The following is a 19,225-nucleotide window of genomic DNA, read 5'->3' as shown; positions in this document are numbered from 1 at the left end:
GGTCAAGATATGTGAGACTTTATTTATCGCACTGTATTATGTTTTCCCTGAAGAAAATTGATAGTATATGTTGCTTTCTATAGCTTTTTTTAAAGAACCAAATAGGAATCCCCCACTCCTTGCCATTCAGCAAAAAACTGGGAAGAAATTATACCTTTTACAATGAATTATTACAATTATGTTTACATTCCAGATTTCTTACTTACTATGATGAACCATGTTGCTTTGTACTCTATGAACAAGCTACATGACAGGAAGAACCAAGGCCCAGCCTTAACCTGACCTCTACGAAAGGACCACAATTTCAGCAAGAACCTAATCCTTACAGAAATTATTCAAATAATATGATTACCCACATATGCAAATAAAGAAAAGAGGTCTAACACAAAACAAAATGGAGGACCTTGTTATCACCAAATGAGTTTAATAAATCTAAAGTTTATTATTAAGCTATTCTGAAAGAGTACAAGTGGTAAAATTCAGAATTCTATCTGTATCACTGATATATCTGAAGTATAAACTGGGCACTTCAGCGAATATATTTTAAGAAAATACATGCAATGTACTTTTTAAAGAGTAAAAATAATATCAACATATCAAATATTATTACTTAAGAATAAAAAACTTTCTGTTTTTTCGGACAGGTCCTAGAACATAGACAAATTCTGCTTCTCCTCTCCTCCTGTTTGGTAGACTCTTCTGAGAGTTGACTCTGACCTAATCACAACTTAACTTTTTCATTATTCAGCATTCTCAAAATAAGCAAGGTATAAATTAAGATTTGTCAGGCAGACAACATATTTCTTGCTTCAAAAGGCATAAAGGAAAAGACAGAAGCAGACTCATTCTATAAGGTTAACATTACCCTAATACAAAACTAGATAAAGACAAGATTTAAAAAAAAGACTAAATGCCAATATCTCTCATTAACAAAAATGCAAAAATCCTCAACAAAATATGAACAAATCGATTCCAACAAAGTGTAAAAATAATTACATACCAGGACCAAGTGATAGTCATCCTAGATATGCAAGCCTGGTTCTACATGCAAAAATCAATTAATATAATTTATCATATCAACAGGCTAAAGAAGAAAAGCTTGCATGATCTTATCAAAAGATACTGGAAAAACATTTGACAAAAACCAATGCCCGTTCATTACTAAAACTCTCTGCAAACTAGGAATAAAAGGTAACTTCCTCAACTTGAAAAGAAGATTTACAAAAAACCTACAGCTAACATCATACTTAATGGCAAGCAACTACAACCTTTCCTGCTAAAGTCAAGAACAAGGAAAGGATGTTCCCTCTTACAGTATCACACCAAAAGTCCTAGTTAATAGAGGAGAAGAAAATAAAAGTATGCTGACTGGGAGGGAAGAAATAAAACTGTCTGTGTTCAAAGATGACATAATGGTCTATCTGAAAGAATCAACCAAAAAACTCTTGGAAATAGTAAGCAATTACAGAAAGTTTGCAGGATACAAGATTAATATATAAAAGTCAACTGCTTCCCAACATCTTAACAATGAATACGTGATATCTGAAATTAAAAACATAATACCATACGTTGCAAGCCCCAAAAATGAAATAAGCATAAATCTCATAAAATTTGTACAAAATCTACACGAGAAAAACTATAAAATTCTGACGGAAGAAATCAAAGAATTAAATAAATACAGAGATACTCTATGTTCGTTGGTAGTTTCTTATTTGGGGCTGCCATAACAAAGTACCACAGAACAGGAGTCTTACAAACAACAGAAATTTATTCCTTACAGTTCTGGAGGCTGGAACTCTATGAGACTAAGGTGCTAGCATGGTCAGGTTCTAGTGAGAGTCCTGTTCCAGGTTGCAGACTTCTTGTTGTGTTCTCATATGGCAGAAAGCTCGAGAGAGTGCTATGGGGTCTTTTTCATAAAGGCACTCTTTTATGAGGACTCCACTCTCATGATCTAATCATCTCCCCAAAGTCCTATCTCCTAATACTATCACATTGTTAGGATGTCATCATATGAATTTCGGGGTGGGGGATGGAGACATATTCAGTCCATAACAGATAGGAAAACTCAATATTGTCAAGATGTCAGTTCTTCCCAACTTCATCTGTAGATTCAACACAATCCTAATAAAAATTCCAGCAAGTTATTTTGTGACTATCAACAAACTGATTCTAAAGTTTATTACAGAGAGTCAAAAGACCCAGCATAGACAACACAGTATTGAAGGACTGACACTATGCAACTTCAAGACTTACTATAAAGTTATGGTAATCAAGACAGTGTAGTTTTGGAGAAATAGAAAAACAGTTCAACAAAACTGAATAGAGAGCCCAGAAACAGACCCGTGCAAATAGTCAACTAATCTTTGACAAAGGAGCAAAGACAATACAAATGAGAAAAGATAGTCTTTTCAACAAATGATGCTGGAACTGGACGTCCACATGCAAAAAACTGAATCTAGATACAGACCTTACACACTTCACAAAAATGAACTGAGAACTGATTATAAATCTAAACATAAAATCCAAAATTAGAAAGCTCCTAGAAGATACCACAGCAGAAAATCACGATGACTTTGGGTTTGAAGATGACATTTTAAATACAACACCAAACGCACAATCCATGAAAAATAATTGGTAAGTTGGACTTTATTAAAATTAAAAAGTTCTGCTCTGTTAAGACAATGTTGAGAGAATGAGAAAACAATCTACAAACTGGGAGAAAATATTTGCAAAAGACTAATAAAAGACTGTTATTCAGAATATACAAAGAACTCTTAAAATTCAACAAGAAAATGAACATCTTGATTAAAAATTGGGAAAAAGTTCTCAACTCAATAGATACTTCACCAAAAGAGATACACTGATTGCATGACTGCAAATAAGTATATGAAAAGATGCTCAACGTCATGCATCAGGTGTCACTAGCAAATTGCAAACTAAAACGAGATACTGCTACATGCCTATTAGAATGGCCAAAATCTAAAACACTGGCAATACCAAATGATGGAGAGAATGCAGAGCAAGAACTCTCATTCGCTGCTCTTCAGAATGCATAATTGGAAGACAGTTTGGCAGTTTCTTATAAAATGAAACAAACTCTTACCATACAATCCAGCAAAAACATTCTTTGGTATTTACCCAATGAGGTGAAAACTTACGCCCATACAAAAATCTCAGCGTCGACATTTTAGCAGTTTTATTCATAACTGCTGAAACTTGGAACCAACCAATATGTCCTCAAGTAGGTAAGTAAAATAAAGTGTGGTACACCCAAAGAATGGAATATTATTCAGCGCTCAAAAGAAATATCAAGCCATGAAAATAACATGTGGGAGGAACCTTAAATGCATATTACTAAGTCAAAAGAAGCCAATTTGAAAAGGCTACATGATTCCAACTACATGACATGATAGAAAAGGCATAGTGGTTTCCAGGGGCAGGAAAGGAGAGAGGATGAATTGGCAGAGTACAGATTTTTAGGGCACTGAAATTATTCTGTATTATACTAAAATGGCAGATAGGTGAAATTACACATTTCTCATATCAAAGCCCATCAAATGTAAAACACCAAAAGCGAACCCTGGTATAAAGTATTAACTTTGAGTGATTTATCAATGTAAGTTCATCAGTTGTAATAAATGTACTATTCTGATACGGAATGTTGATAGGCTATACACATGTGGGGTCAGAGAATATATGGGAACTCTCTGTACTTTCTGCTTAATTTTGCTATGAACCTAAAACTGGTCTAAAAATAAAAGTATCTTAAAAAAAGAAGTTGGAAGATGTGAATGTACTTAATGCCACTGAATTATATACTTTCCAATGATTAAAATTGTAAATTTTAATTCATGTGTATCTTACCACAATTTTTTAAATGTCATAAGAGAGTTCTAGCAACATTAGTAACTAAGAAGGTATTCTATTCAGATGTCTGTCGCCTTTCTGTTTTTTCTCAAACTACCTACCTGACCTTTTGCCTCTCCTTTGAATTCATCTATTTTATAAACATGATCATTTAAGAATGTATTCCCTTCAAAGCAATACTTTTTCTTTTTTTATAATATATTGTTATATAAAGCAATACTTTTTCTAACTACTTCCTTCTGACATGGATCTTCTATACCAGTGATAATGCAAAAGGTGGTCCTTAAACCAGCATCAGCAGCATCAACATCACCTAGGAACTTGTAAGAACTGTGTATTTTGGTACCACCCCTGATCTTCTGAATCAGAACCTGCTTTTTAACAAGATGCCCGATAAAGTCTGAGTACAAGGTTCTAGAAGCCTTAGTTCTCGTGCACCTTTCTAGCTCCCTTTATGTTCCTGGCAAGATGCATGAATTCCAGGAATAAAAGAAGCTAAGCACAATGAAAGTCAAATAGATAGGTACAGTTTTTGTAAAAGGAGAAGGGGTAAAAATGCAGTAGTGCAAAGTTAAATTTTAAAGATGTCAAGGATATAGATGGGAAAAGAGAACCATTCATAAAAAAATCAGTGATACAGCAAGCCAAAATACGATAAGCCATTTATTCTACATTATTTAGGGAATAAAGGAAATGGGAAAGCAGATGAAGGCTTATGAAAAAGAAACAGTGTCTTCGATCAGCAAACCAGGGAGAAAGAAGACTAAGAAGAGAGTTTACCCAAAAAAAAAAAAAAAAAAAAAAAGCCCTACAATAATTCTCCTAATCTGAGTTCTCATTTTGACCATAATATTTCTGAACTCTTTTACCCTGAAAAGATTTTAAATGTTTTAAAAAATCAGTGGTATTCCCCAAATTACATTTACACACCAAAGTATAGTCTTTACAAAGACTATCCTGAAGACAATGAGAACAGTTAGCTTACTCATTTTATAGAAAGCAGGGCTCAAAAAATGACCAGGGATACCAGAAAGTTAACATGAAATGAAAGGTCTTTCAGTTTTAGTGTTACATTCATTTAAATAATAAGCTAATATTGGTATTTTATACTGTAGCAACGGATGACAATTTTTTATTTACTCTGTCCTCAAGCAAAAATATTGCTAGTTGTATTTAATCTGTAAAATTTAGCAGAGTAGACAAAATAGCAGTTAAAGGTAGACAAAATAGCAGTTAGGAGTACAGAGTCTGACCACAGAGCAGATGGGTTTGAATCTTGGCTCTGCCATTTACAAACTGTGCAAAGAACCTTAACTTCTCCATTCCTCTGTAGCTAGTCCTGCCTTCTTTGGCCGGCTGTTTATGAAGATCAAATAAGATACAATGATTAGCATAAAGCCTGGCACATAGCACACAAAACTCAAAAACATTTTTTTTGTGTGTGAAAAAAATTTTTAAGTATTTCTTAAAGCAGAATCTTCCAAGGATAAATGGCTACCCTATCTTAAAATAACTGGAGTTGCAGTCATGAGTTACAGTCAGTGATGGACTACATATATGATGGTAGTCGCATAATGTTCTAAGGGAACTAAAAAAAAATTCCTATCACCTAGTAACACTGTAGCCATCATACGATGTTAGCCATCATAGGTAAGGCAGCCATCTCACATATTTGTGGTGATACTGAAAAAAAACCCTACTGTGCTGCCAGTTACATAAAAGTATAGTTACATAATACTTGATAATGAGAATAAACTACTACATTACTGGTTTATGTATCTACTATCCTATACTTTTTATCATTATTTTACACTGTACTCCTTCTACTTATATATTTTTTTATTTTACAAAGTTAGAAAGAGCCTCAGGCAGCTCTTTCAGAAGGTATTCCAGAAGGCACTGTTATCATAGGAGATGACAGCTCCATGCCAGTTACTGCCTCTGAAGGCCTTCTAGTGGGACAAGATGTGGAGGTGGAAGACAGTAGTATCAATTATTCTGACCCTGTGTAGGCCTAGGATAAGGTGTGTGTTTCAGTATTAGTTTTTAACCAAAAAAAAGCTTTAAAAATTTTAAAAATAAAAAAGGCTTATAGAATATCAAGAAAGAAAATATTTTTGTACAGCTGTACAGTCTGTGTTTTAAACTGCCATTACAAGAGTCACAAAGTTAAAAAATTAAACATTTATATAGCAAAAATGTTACAGTAAGTTAAGGTTATTACTGAAATTTTTATAATAAATTTACTGTAACCTAAGTATACAGTGTTTATAACAACTACAGTCACATACAGTAATGTCCTAGGCCTTCCCATTCATTTACCACTCACTCAGAGTCACCCAGAGCAACTTCCAGTCATGTAAGCTCCATTCATAGTAAGTGCCTTACACAGGTGTACCATTTTTAATCTCTTATATTAATACCACATACTTACTGTACCTTTTCTATATTTAGATGTTTAATATCTTCATAAATACAATCGTGTTACAACTGCCTACATTATTCAGTACAGTAACACGCTGTACAGGTTTGTAGCTTAGGAGCAATAGGCTCTACCATGTACCCTAGGTGTGTAGCAGGCTATACAATCTAGAATTGTGTAAGTACAGTCTATGATGTTTACACAATGACAAAATTGCCTAACAATTTCTCAGAACGTATCCTTGTCATCAAGCAACACATGACTGTGTTGCATACTATATGCAGACTACATGATTCCATACATATAAAGTTTTAGAAAATGCAAACTAACCTACAGTGACAGAAAGTAGATTAGTCATTGCTTAGGGAAGGGGTGAGGGTTTGTAGATGCAGAAGGGAGAGGTAGGATGCAGGTATTATAAAAATAACTAGGAAACTTTTGGGGGTTCATTATTTTGATGTCATGATAGAGTGTATGCATTAATCCAAACTCATCCAATTGTACAGTTTATTACATGTCAACTGTATTTCAGTAAAGCTTTCAAAAATCCATTTAATCAAATAGCATTAACTATTCCAACTAAAGACAATAATCACATACTATAAAATGCTTATTTGCTATGGCCTAGTCACAAAAAATAACTGATTTAAACTTAGTAATATTAGACATAAGCTTTAAAATATGTAAAAGAGTACAGTGCACATCAATAAAGATAATCTACAACTACAAAACAATAGATGAATTGCGTTATTAGGCATTTGTAATTTGTCTATGTCAAAGTCAAAAATTTCTCCACAGAAACCATTTCACCCAGTGGCAAAGTTCTAGGCCAGTTCCCAAATCCTATTTAAGCAATATGAATTACAACATGAATTAATTATCCTTCCTTTCTTCTGTATCATCATTTTTCCCTCTTCTGAATCACTTCCACTGGCATAGAGACACGCTATGATTTCACCCATCTTAAAAAAAAAAAAAAAAAAAAAAGCAACCACCGCCACCAACAAAAACTTCTCTTGGTCCCACTTCTCCCTCCAGCCACTCCTCTCCCAATTTCTGTTCTCCTTTATGGCAAAATTTATTGAATGAGTTATCTGATTTCTCTCTTCCAATTCTCACTAAAATCTGTCCTGTTCAGGCTTTCATTCCCCGCACTGTGCCAAACCATCTCACCACGGTCAGTTATCTGCTATAGCCAACGGCTAATTCTCAGACCTCTTCTCACTCAAACTATTAACAGCATCTGATACAACTCGACTGCGTTTCACTCCTTTAAACACCTGCTTAAGTTGACTTCCAGGGTACCTCAAGTTCTTGGCTTTTCTCCCACCTCCTTCTCAGTCTCCTTTGCTAGTGCATCCTTTTCTTTATCTTCTGTACCTCTAATTCTTTGAGGACTCCAGGACTTAGTCCTTGTACCTTTTCTCTTATTTTTATCCAAACTCACTCCATTAGTAATCTCATTCATACTATGTTTTCTTAAGATGAGCTACATCTATAACTTCCATGTTTCACCATAACCCTCAAATAAGGTCAACTATAGATAATTCTACTAATATTTGGTGAGGCAGCTACAAATGAAAAACAAATTCAAATAGAAACAACATAATTAAAAATAAGTGACTTAATTTTCAATAAATCATCACCATCTTTCTGTAGTTTAAGTTCAATATTATTGGTATAGTCACTTAAAATTCAAAGTAATAAAGCTAAATTGATGATAACCAAAACAAATATTTGTTTATTCTAGTCACTGATTACACTGGAAACATTTACATACCACACTGATTATTTAATGAAAAATGTAAATCATGATCTCGTCTACGGTCCTAGTTCCCTAGTCTTAAAATTTAACAGTAGCATCTTACATTAATATAGACTTGTTCCAAAAGCCCTTTTATAACAATTATCTCTTATACCTCAAAGATTTCATTAGAATAGTAAAATAAATACTATTTTCACTGCACTTTCTGTTCCTAACATGACCTCTCACATAACCATTAATAATGAGTGAATTTAATGAATTTAATTAAAATTGTTGAGGAACTCATAAATCCATCCCTACTATACGAAATACATATTGAAATTCATGTTTAACTGATAAGAAGTCATTAATGTCATCTTTCTGTACTTAGTACAGCATTATCAAAAAATTTACATTTTCTTTTGAATGCTAATGAATGAAATTAAGTTCTGTATGTACAAATCCACTAAAAGACATGCTCTATTTCATTTCCTTCTGTGATAGTGAAAATGGTGATTTTTATGATGTTAACACTATCTACTGTATATGAGGCACGCAGTTGTGCACTGCCTCTATCACAATAAAAAAGACTTGTTTTTGCAAGCAAGAAGAATACATTTTAAAATACAGGAATCAGTAGTAACACATAACCTACTTCATCCCTCTAAGATTCTCACTTCAAATGATGTGGCTTTACTACTTGCCAAGCCTAGAGCAACTGTTAGAAGTATACAGACAAGAGCAAGGCTTTAAAAACTGAACCCCATCTCTCGAGGGCTCCACTGCCAGTACTTCCAGTCCTGAGGAGTAGCACCTTTCCTTCTACTACTAAGCACATCAAGTGTCTGTGCACAGACTCTTTTAATAGCTCTACCTATGAGATCTCCATCTCCGAAGTGTCTCTGTCTGACATAAATATTCTACCCTATCCATTCACTGCCTCATTATTATAAAACAACTTTGTCCTTACCAAGTTCCTGCAACCCTGTCATTCTCTGCTTTCAAAACTATCAACACACTTTTTCTTTGCTTCCCTTCCTACTCACTAGCATCTCGCATTCCTCTTCGGAGATCTGGCCAGACCACAAGGCCTTATCCCCTGTCCCAAGAGAACAGTCATATTAAGAATGCAACACCTTATATCCTTTGATCACACCTTCAGCATCCTCTTCTGTCTCTCCTTTTTCTTTCTACTCAATGTTAGGAGTCAACAGTTTTGTTATACCTAGTTCTTTCTACACTTTCTCCTCATCATCCATCATTGCCAGATCTTTAACCATTAAGGGTTCTAAATTACTTACACAAACTTATACAATCAACCATAACAGTCCTGACAATATACAGTCCTGTGCTATCAGTCTGCCAGAAAGCTCCACAGGGACATCTCACTAATTCAAATTCAAAATATCCAAAATCAAATTCATTATCCATCATTCCCCACTCTCCCCAAAAAGGAAACCTACTCATTGTTTGGGCTTCTCTATTTCTAGTAACAGCACCCAATCACTTAAGAATTGAGATCATCTTTAAATTAAAGCAAAGTACTGGATTCTCCATTAATTGGTTCAGTCAACTTTCAAATGTATGCAAATTGCTGGTAAAATAGTTGCATCTCATCAAAAGGACACAATATAGCCATTTTCATTCAACTCCTTTGATGGTACACAAGTCTGATACACTGCACACGACTTGAACTCTGAAATCAGTCCCCAACACTCACCTCCAGTATTGTGACCTAACAAGTAAATCAAAATAATTCAATTTTTTCATTACATCTAGAGGAAGCTTAAGGGGTAAGCCCAAGGCAGTTAAATTTTAGTGACTATTGTAAAAAAATTCTGTAGTGGTCTATATTTAAAACTTAGTTCCCACCACAAATAATGAGAATCATACTTCTTCACAGGGTTGTCATGAGGATTAAATCACATACATAAGATATTTAGTACAATGCCTAGCATATACAGGTGCTCAAAATTTTTCCAAAATTAAGAAACCAAACAGCAAATCCATGAAGCTCAGAGAGCATCAAGCAGGATAAATACCAGAAAATCTACACGTAGGCATGTGATGTTCAAACTGCAGAAAACCAAAGACAAAGAAAAATTCTGAAAGACAGAGAAAAACCACTTTACCTATAGAGGGATAGTGATAAAAATTAAATTGGATTTCTCCTCAGTAATCATACAAAAAGAGAGGCAAACTAGGACAACCACTTACAAAACATTTTAAAAAGAAAGAAGTATAATTGATATGCTAAGAGAGGAGAGAAAAGGAAACCATACAAAGTGCTCAATTAAAGTCAGAGAAAGCAGAAAAAGAGAGGACATTTTTGGGGGGTGGAGGGGGTGAAACAGAGGTTCCTTCCATCACTCAGACTGGAGTATAGTGCACAATCTTGGCTCACTGCAAACTCCGCCTCCCAGGCTCAAGTGATCCTCCTACCTCAGCCTCCCAAGTAGCTGGGACTACAGGTGCATGCCACCACACCTGGCTAATTTTTGTATTTTTTTGTAGAGACAGGGTTTCACCATGTTGCCCAGGCTGGTCTCAAACTCCTGGGCTCAAGTGACTGGCCTGACTCAGCCTCCTAAAGTGTTGGGATTACAGGTGTGAGCCACCAGCCCAGCCAACTTATTCTTTTTAATGAAACAAAGAACAAGTGCAATGAATAAAAAACAGTTGCAAATACATTAGATTTTAATACAATTATATCAATAATCACTTTAAATGTGAATGGTCTAAATATACCAATTAAAAGGTAAGAGACAGAGTAGATTAAAAAAAAAAAAAAGACCTAACTATATATTGTATATAGGAAACCCACTTTAAATATAGAAATAGATTAAAAGTAAAGAAATGGAGAAAGATATACCATGCTAACATGAATCAAAACAAATCTGAAGTAGCTATATCAATTTGAGACAAAGTAGGTTTCTGAGCAAGGGAAATTAACAGGGATAAAGAAAGGCATTGCATTCTGACAAAGGGGCAAATTCTCCAAGACCTAACAATTCTTAACGTATACGCACCTAACAGAGCATCAAAATGTGGAGCAAAAAACTGATAAAACTACCAGGGGAAATATGAACTCATGATCACAACTGGAGATATCAACATCCTTCTATCGGTAATTAACTGAAAGGCAAAAAATCAGTAACAATACAGTTGAACTAACCACCACCAATCAACTGGATCTAACTGCTATTTATATAGTACTTCAACCAACAACAACAGAATACACGTTATTCTCAAGCTCACATAAGTCATTCACTGAGACAGACTATATTCTGGGCCATAAAACACACCTGAAAAAATTTAAAAGAACAGAACTAACAGAGTATATGCTCTCAGATCACAATGCAATTAAACTAGAAAGCAATCTCAGAAAGATAGACGGGAAAATCTCAAAACATTTGGAGATTAAACATCACACTTCTAAATAACACATGGTTCAAAGTCTCAAGAGAAATTTCTTAATACTTTGCATTAAGTGAAAATGAAAATACAATCTATCAAAATGTGTGGGATGCATGAAAAGCAGTGCTTGGAATTTATGGTACCAAGTGTATATACAGATGGTCCACAGTTTATGACGGGAATACATCCCAATAAACCTGTTTTAAGTTGAAAATATCATGAAGTCTGTATTAGAAAACTGAAAGGATCTATAAAACCATAAAAACCCTAGAAGAAAACCTAGGCAATACCATTCAGGACATAGGCATGGGCAAGGACTTCATGACTAAAACATCAAAAGCAATGGCAACAAAAGCCAAAATTGACAAATGGGATCTAATTAAACTAAAGAGCTTCTGCATGGCAAAAGAAACTACCACCAGAGTGAACAGGTAACCTACAGAATGGGAGAAAATATTTGCAATCTACCCTTCCGACAAAGGGCTAATATCCAGAATCTACAAAGAACTCAAACAAATTTACAAGAAAAAAACAACTCCATCAAAAAGTGGGCAAAGGATATGAACAGACACTTCTCAAAAGAAGACATTTCTGCAGCCAATGGACACATGAAAAAATGCTCATCATCACTGGTCATCAGAGAAATGCAAATCAAAATCACAACGAGATACCATCTCACACCAGTTAGAATGGCAATCACTAAAAAGTCAGGAAACAACAGGTGCTGGAGAGGATGTAGAGAAATAGGAATGCTTTTACAGGTTGGTGGGAGTGTAAATTAGTTCAACCACTGTGGAAGACAGTGTGGCGATTCCTCAAGGATCTAGAACTAGAATTACCATTTGACCCAGCGATCCCATTACTGGGTATATACCCAAAGGATTACAAACCATGCTACTATAAAGACAAAAGGAAACGTATATTTATTGTGGCACTATTCACAATAGCAAAGACTTGGAACTAACCCAAATGTCCATCAATGATAGATTGGATTAAGAAACTGTGGCACATATACATCATGGAATAATTAAGGCAGAAATCTATGAAATTGAAAACAGGAAATCAAGAGAAAAAAAAATCAATGAAACTAAATGAAGATTCTTTGAAAATAACAACAAAATTGATAAATTTGTAGTCATGTATTATGATGTACCACACAGGGCTTTTATTCTGGTTTTAAAAAAATGAGTGCTATCATTCAAAATAGCAAAGATATGGAATCAACCTAAGTGTCCATCGACAGATGATTAAAGAAAATTTAAATACAAACAATGGAATACTACTCAGCCATTAAAAAGGATGAAATCATCTCTTTTGCAGCAACATGGATGGAACCAGAGACCATTATCTAAAGTGAACTAACTCAGAAACAGAAAGTCAAATACCATATGTTCTCACTTATAAGTGGGAGCTAAATAATTTGTATACATGGACATAAAGAGTGGAATAATAGACAATGGAGACTCTGAAGAGTGGAAGGATAGACGGTGGGTGAGGGATGAGAAATTACTTAATGAGTACAATGTACACTATACTAAAAAGCCCAGGCTTTGCCCCTATGCAATATATCCATGTAGCTTGTACCCTCTAAATCTATAAAAATAATTTTAAGAAATGAGTGCTAGTCTTCATCCTCGACTATAATATAAAATGCTTCACTGTTCCTCCCTTTTCATTTAACCTTTCCACAATTCTCTGGCATAACCTCTAGCACATGTATGTTATGAAAATTCAGCAAAATAAGACAAGAGATGTTCCCATTAAAATGACTAGAAAACAAGCTTACTTTTGTAGCATAAGGTGAAAACATAAGAGACTTGATATTTTCTGGTAAATGAATCAAACAAGTTAATCCATGCCCTGATACCATAAGCTTTTCTTCTTTTCAAATAAGTTAATCAATGTAACTTTATTGGAGTACACCTGGCTAGGGGTTAGGAATAAAGAATGGCTAGATGCTGGACTAACTATTATCAAGCACACCAAATTTAAAAAAAAAAAAAAAAAAAAACACTTTGCTGTCATCATCATCCAATAGATGTCACCACACCTGAAATCCACCTCCTTAGAATTCCTTTAGGACCTTTAGTTTAAGAAATGGTACCTTTGCAGCATAAGGGAGTAGGGAAAAAATGGGACTTTGAAATCACACATATCTGTGTTCAAATTCCATCTCCGTTTCTATTAGCCATGTGACCTTGAGCAAATTACTTGATCTATGAGAGGACTCAGTTTGCTGGTTGACAAGTACCACAAATACAATTCTAACAGTTTATGCAAAAAGGAGGACTTATGACAAAGATAACTAGGATGTCTCTGGAACCCAATCTCAGGACCATGGACAAAGGAACTCGAATACAGTCAGGACTCTGTGCATCTGCTTCTTTGCACTCTTTGTTCTAGAAGCCCCAGCTTATCTAGCTCACAGGGCAAGAAACAAGGCCATTAACAGTTCCAGAGTTTTGTATCTCACAGCTTCAGCAATTGAAGAGAAAACAAATTATTCAACCTCTGGGCATGGAGGATCCAGGAAAAGTTCTGAGTGACTTGGCTTAGTGCAAGTGTCTAAAATCAGGCCAATAAACCACTGAAATGAACAGAATTGTGATTGGTCTCTCTGGCACCTTCCAAGCCAAAGTGATCTTTATAAAAGACAGATCTGATCCAGTAATTAACCTGATTAAAACTCTTCATGGCCTTCCCCAAGAGACTTAAAATCCTTAACTTTGTTAAACCAAGCCTCATGTAGGCCCTCTGCATAGTCTGGCTTCTGTTTACCTCCGCAACCTCCTATCAAGTCACAATCCCCCTTATACTAAGCTTTAACTATTTCATCTGTTCTTTGCATTCTCTTCCTTTCCCACCTAGCTAACTTCCACTAATCTTGCCTCCAAGAAGCCTCCCCTAACTCCCAATGTAAATCCCGTTCCCTCTTCTTTTCCTTTATAGCATTCACCAAAATTTCTAAGTACAAATGTTTTGTTCAACACCTGTTTTTTACTATACTGTTAACTCCAAGAGAATAGAGACCTATCCTTTTTAGCACCTACTTGGCCCTCAATAATTATGTGCTGATTATGAACTACGAATCATTGGTTTAACAAGGAGGATCCACTAAATGAACCAATTATAAATGAGGGGACGGTAGCAGGCAGGCAGAACTGCTATTATCAAGTTATTAAAACAGCTACTCCAACAGTAACTTATCGGTAAAAGGGGAGATAAAGCAGTTCTGAGAGAATCTGGGCTTCTGCTAGGCAGAACAAACAACCTGTTCAATTCAGTTAACCTTTTTCTTCAATTAAATCCTCATAGGGCTATGGTAGCAACTAAACAAGAGAAACAATAAATGTGATAGTACCTATACAGTGTCTTGTACATATAGCAAGCAAACAATGTTACTTCTTTTCCTTTTGGACCATGTTACACATTATTTTTTAATATCACTGATCTCCAAATAAGGAGTTAATAAAAAAACCTATTAAATACTCCAGTGCATATGACAAAAATAGCTGTTTTTTTTACCTCTTCCCTCACAGCACCCTGATCTTTCCACCTAGGAAGAGAATGACTTCTCTTTTATGCTGTAGTAATTGCATACAATCAAAATTCATTCCATTTAGCTTAAACCAAAAACAGGCACTAGGAACACAAAAATGAAGCAAAACAAAACAACCAAACACTAACAACAAAACCGTCCTCAAGGAGTTCATAGATTCACTTTCTCAATCTGCCTTCAGTCCCATGACATCCATACCAAAGCTTCACTGCACCTCAGGTAAGGCTGCTACAAATACAGGGTGCCCCATACTTCATGGGGCAATAACCCATCTTTGTATCTTCATACTCCCACTTCATCACCTCATTCCATTTTTTCATTAAAAAAATTCTATGGAGATTCACTGGATATGATCATTCTCCAAAGTATGAATAAAATCTACCCTGACTTTACTAATAGCTCAAAATAAGGAAACAAAGGAAACAATACAAAAGAAAAATCCTGTTTTTTGACAGTGCTGGGAGTTTATTTTAAAACTTAAAACAAACGTAAAACCCATCACAAAAATAACACCTTTAAGAGACTAAAAAATATTGCTTCTGAGAACAGGCATGTGAGAAAGGATTGAGGCTACTTTCTTTTTCAGAGGTAGGTCCAGAAAGAAATGTCCTCACAGAGATACGTAAGCTGTAATATTAGGGAAAATGAACTATCAAGAAAAAAGTGGGATTACATCAAGCTTCAAAGTTACATCAAGCCTTGGAATTTTATTTGTAGCTAAAACACACCTCAGAAGTCATCGACATCTACCTTTTCATTTTATAATCAAATATCTTGATAAGTAAAGTCACACAGAAGACTGCATTTCCTTCTAATTTCTGTCATGCCCTAACTTCTCGTCCCAGATAATGTAAGGCTATGCCACTCACTGAACTGAGAAACAGCCTCCTCTTCAAGTCCACTGGGTGAAAGAGAACAAGTTCCTAATGTTGTCATGTCTAACATGAGAGTTACAGATCCTAGCATTTCAAGGCAGATCTGAAACTTATTTTTCCCATAGAAAGACTGTCATACAAATTATTATAGGTATTTGAATATACTTATGCTAATTATTAACATAATTTTATGATTTTTTTAGTATTAACATAATCTTATAATTCAGGTATTTTATTATTTAAGTAGTGGGCTGTCTGTGACTCTAACCACTAAGCATACCGTTTCTGAGAAAATAAGACCCAAGTTCCAAACCATTTTACAAGTTGTAAAATATAATCAATCATGTAGTAAGTTAGAACTACCAATTCACAAAATTATAAGCTGAATGTGATAAACTAAAAACACAAGATTCTTAATTTTATAAAAAGTTCCACCTCAGGGGTCATTTATTTTTAACAACTAGGTACTCAGGCATTTAGCACAGGATTTAATTTACATATATCTTTGTATTACTATTTCACTAGAAAAGTTAAGTCACAAAGAATCAAACACACTTCTATCTAGTGTAGGGAAAACAAAAAATATGCTGACATACATCTTCATAAAGTGAGCTATAAGAAGAAAATTGCTAATATTTCATAAATCAAAGACTGCTAAGTATCTAGTGCCAATTCAAAAGTGTACAGGTAATGGAATTAGATCTGAACAGGTAAATGGAGTTCAAAGAACCTCCAAATTCATTTTTCTCTTTTCTCCTGAGATAAAGTTATACGTTTCATTAATTAAAATGTTTGATAAATCTTTAAAAATGTTTCACTGAGTATATTAATTCAATGGATATTCTTTACACATTCATTTTATTTGTTCAACAAAGAAAATTGAACCCCTACTATTTGTTAAACACTATACTGACAACTTTGGATTTATGACAATAAGCTGCAGGTCAGTTCCTCTCCTCAAATAACTAAAAAAACCATGACTTTACTGCATTTACCCAAGTGACAGTGACAGCTAAATTTTAATTCAAGAAAACATTATAAAACAATCACTCTCAAAAAAGAAACCATACAATAGTTAACTTTAAACACACTTTAATAGTCTTATCTATATGAAGTTTTCTCACAAAGTAACCAAAAGCACTGTTTTGGTAAAAGTGCTAATAATATAATCTTTTGATAGTAGTCCAATAAGGAAATCACAAGGTACTATGTACTGTGATAATGAAAATCAAGTACTTGGAAAGACATTTTAAGTTATTCCTAAAATAAAGCAAAATGTATAATTAAATATAGTCTTGTACAATACTAATACACTGTCTCTGAATATATGGATATTTACAAACATGAGTAATAAAGTAACACTATAGCATACCTTATAAATGATCACAACTAAGCATTCTGGATTGTAACACCTGCAAATTTTTAACAAAAAAGGCCTTAATATTTTTTGACTATATTATTCTTCACTAACTTAATTCAATATTCTTATTATCAAGTCATAATTTTTATTTACTATTAACTATTTTATCTATATGTTTAACTACATGTAGGTATTAACTGTAATAACCTTTATGTCTGCAATTATTTAAAACCACTGATAGATGAGAAACATTTTTCAATTCAGAGGCGTCTCTCTCCAAAGCAAAAATCAATGTTAATCAGCCATTCTAACATGACAAGGAAAATTCTGACATTTTTTCATTGTATTTTTCACAGAAATTTTTTTATCATTCATCAGCTATTTAAATTTTCTTTAAAAGGACTACAAAAACACACCTTTCCTGAATTTATGCACACTATCTACTAAATATTATCTCCATTTACATATAAGGAAATCAAGGCACAAAGGTGTCCATTTTGTAAACTGCAAGGTCATTTCCTAACCAAGCAACTAATCCTACACCATCAACTTATATTATATGTGCGCCACTTCCAAGTGCCATAAAACAATTACCGTACCTTAAAACTGCCTCTGCAATGCTTATATGTGATTCTCTTTTATCAGACGGGTTAATGCAACAAGCGTAAACAAGATGGAAAAGGAAAATCATAAAAATACAACACTTATTTCTGATAGTGAATCATTTATTTTTAAATAATGAGATGTAAACAGTTTTTAACATAAAAATCAAGTAACCAACAGTTGTTTCTTGTATTTTCAAAAAAAAAAATTCATCCTTCAGGTAGATCATGCAAAACTGAAGCCTACTCATACTTGTAGATCGAAGTTAGAAAAAAAAAATTGGATTCTAAAACAAATAATTAAATACAAGATATTGCAAAGACAAAAGTGAAAAAAAAATAAAATCAGATAAATTAGGGAATGACTGATACGGTGGTTAAAATCCTCACCTTAAATATTAAATTCTTCCATTCAATGGAAGGCAACGATTAGTAATGACATATTCTGTTACTGAAAAACAAATACAAAACTTTTCTTATTCAAAACTTCCGAAATTTTACATCAAATACTTCATTCGAATATTCAATATAAACAAAAAAATGTTTCCTAACAGAAACTTAGAGCATAAAGGATAAACTGTTTCTGAGAGTTCAAATTTAGACTGCATTTTTAATCATGATATAGTGCTATGATCAGAAAAATGAATGTTACCTACCATGCAAGTTTAAATTTAAGAACATTAGACGGATTGAATAACCCGTAAGTCAATTACATCAATTAGTGAAAAAAGACCTTAGCTAACCGTGAATCTAACACCAAAGAAAAAATTTAGGTCGAATCCACCGCACACCGTATTATACAGAAAAGGAAATGATTAGAGTAAGTCATATTTAAGCACCTAGTCTAGCTGGGGATCAATTAATTAATCGGTTATAGGGCAGGTCGTGTATGTTGAGATAGGATGTGCTTTCTTTCATCGTTATTCCAGTTCATCATCCGCAAGTGCAAGAGAAGGTGTCAGAGTACCGAAGCTAGGGGGCATGCTGTAGCAAGGGGAAAAGAAAAATGGGAAAGGTGCAATGGATGCTGCATAGTTGAATAATTATCTGGGTGGCACAATGGGCGAGTCCTGCCGACATGAGCGCTGAGTGAGCGGCTCCCTAACTCTGCCCGAGGCAGCCCCCACGAACGGGCACCAGAAGCGACAGCACTGCTTCGCCTACCCTTCCAACCAAGAAAAGGATGCCTGCACTCGCTTTACCGTTATGTCTTTAGACACCGACTCGCGGAGCAAACACGCAAACGCACGAGCCGGCTTTACTGAGCTCCACGCACGTAGAGCGAGCAGAGGTTTCTCTGTCGCCCGGGGCTACCGCCTCCCCCGGAAAGAGGCACGGGGCGGACCGTGGGCGCGGGTGGGCAGGGAAGCCCGGGC

General features: G+C 34.7%; 1 protein-coding gene across 3 annotated transcripts in view; it reads right to left on the bottom strand.

Annotated features, from left to right (window-relative positions):
• WASF1 (WAS protein family, member 1) overlaps positions 1-19,225 on the bottom strand; it is an 88,457-nt gene that overhangs the window by 68,225 nt on the left and 1,007 nt on the right. Inside the window, exon 2 of one of the 3 annotated variants that reach the window (XM_011970644.1) lies at positions 18,689-18,833. The exons of the other annotated variants lie outside the window; for them this stretch is intronic. The gene's annotated coding sequence lies outside the window, so the exon portion shown is untranslated. The remainder of the gene's footprint in view (positions 1-18,688; positions 18,834-19,225) is intronic. 3 annotated transcript variants of the gene reach the window in all.

Source organism: Mandrillus leucophaeus, unplaced genomic scaffold, assembly GCF_000951045.1.
Source record: "Mandrillus leucophaeus isolate KB7577 unplaced genomic scaffold, Mleu.le_1.0 Scaffold96, whole genome shotgun sequence".
In the NCBI taxonomy this organism is placed as follows: Eukaryota; Metazoa; Chordata; class Mammalia; order Primates; family Cercopithecidae; genus Mandrillus; species Mandrillus leucophaeus.
This window is presented reverse-complemented; position numbering and strand designations above follow the sequence as displayed.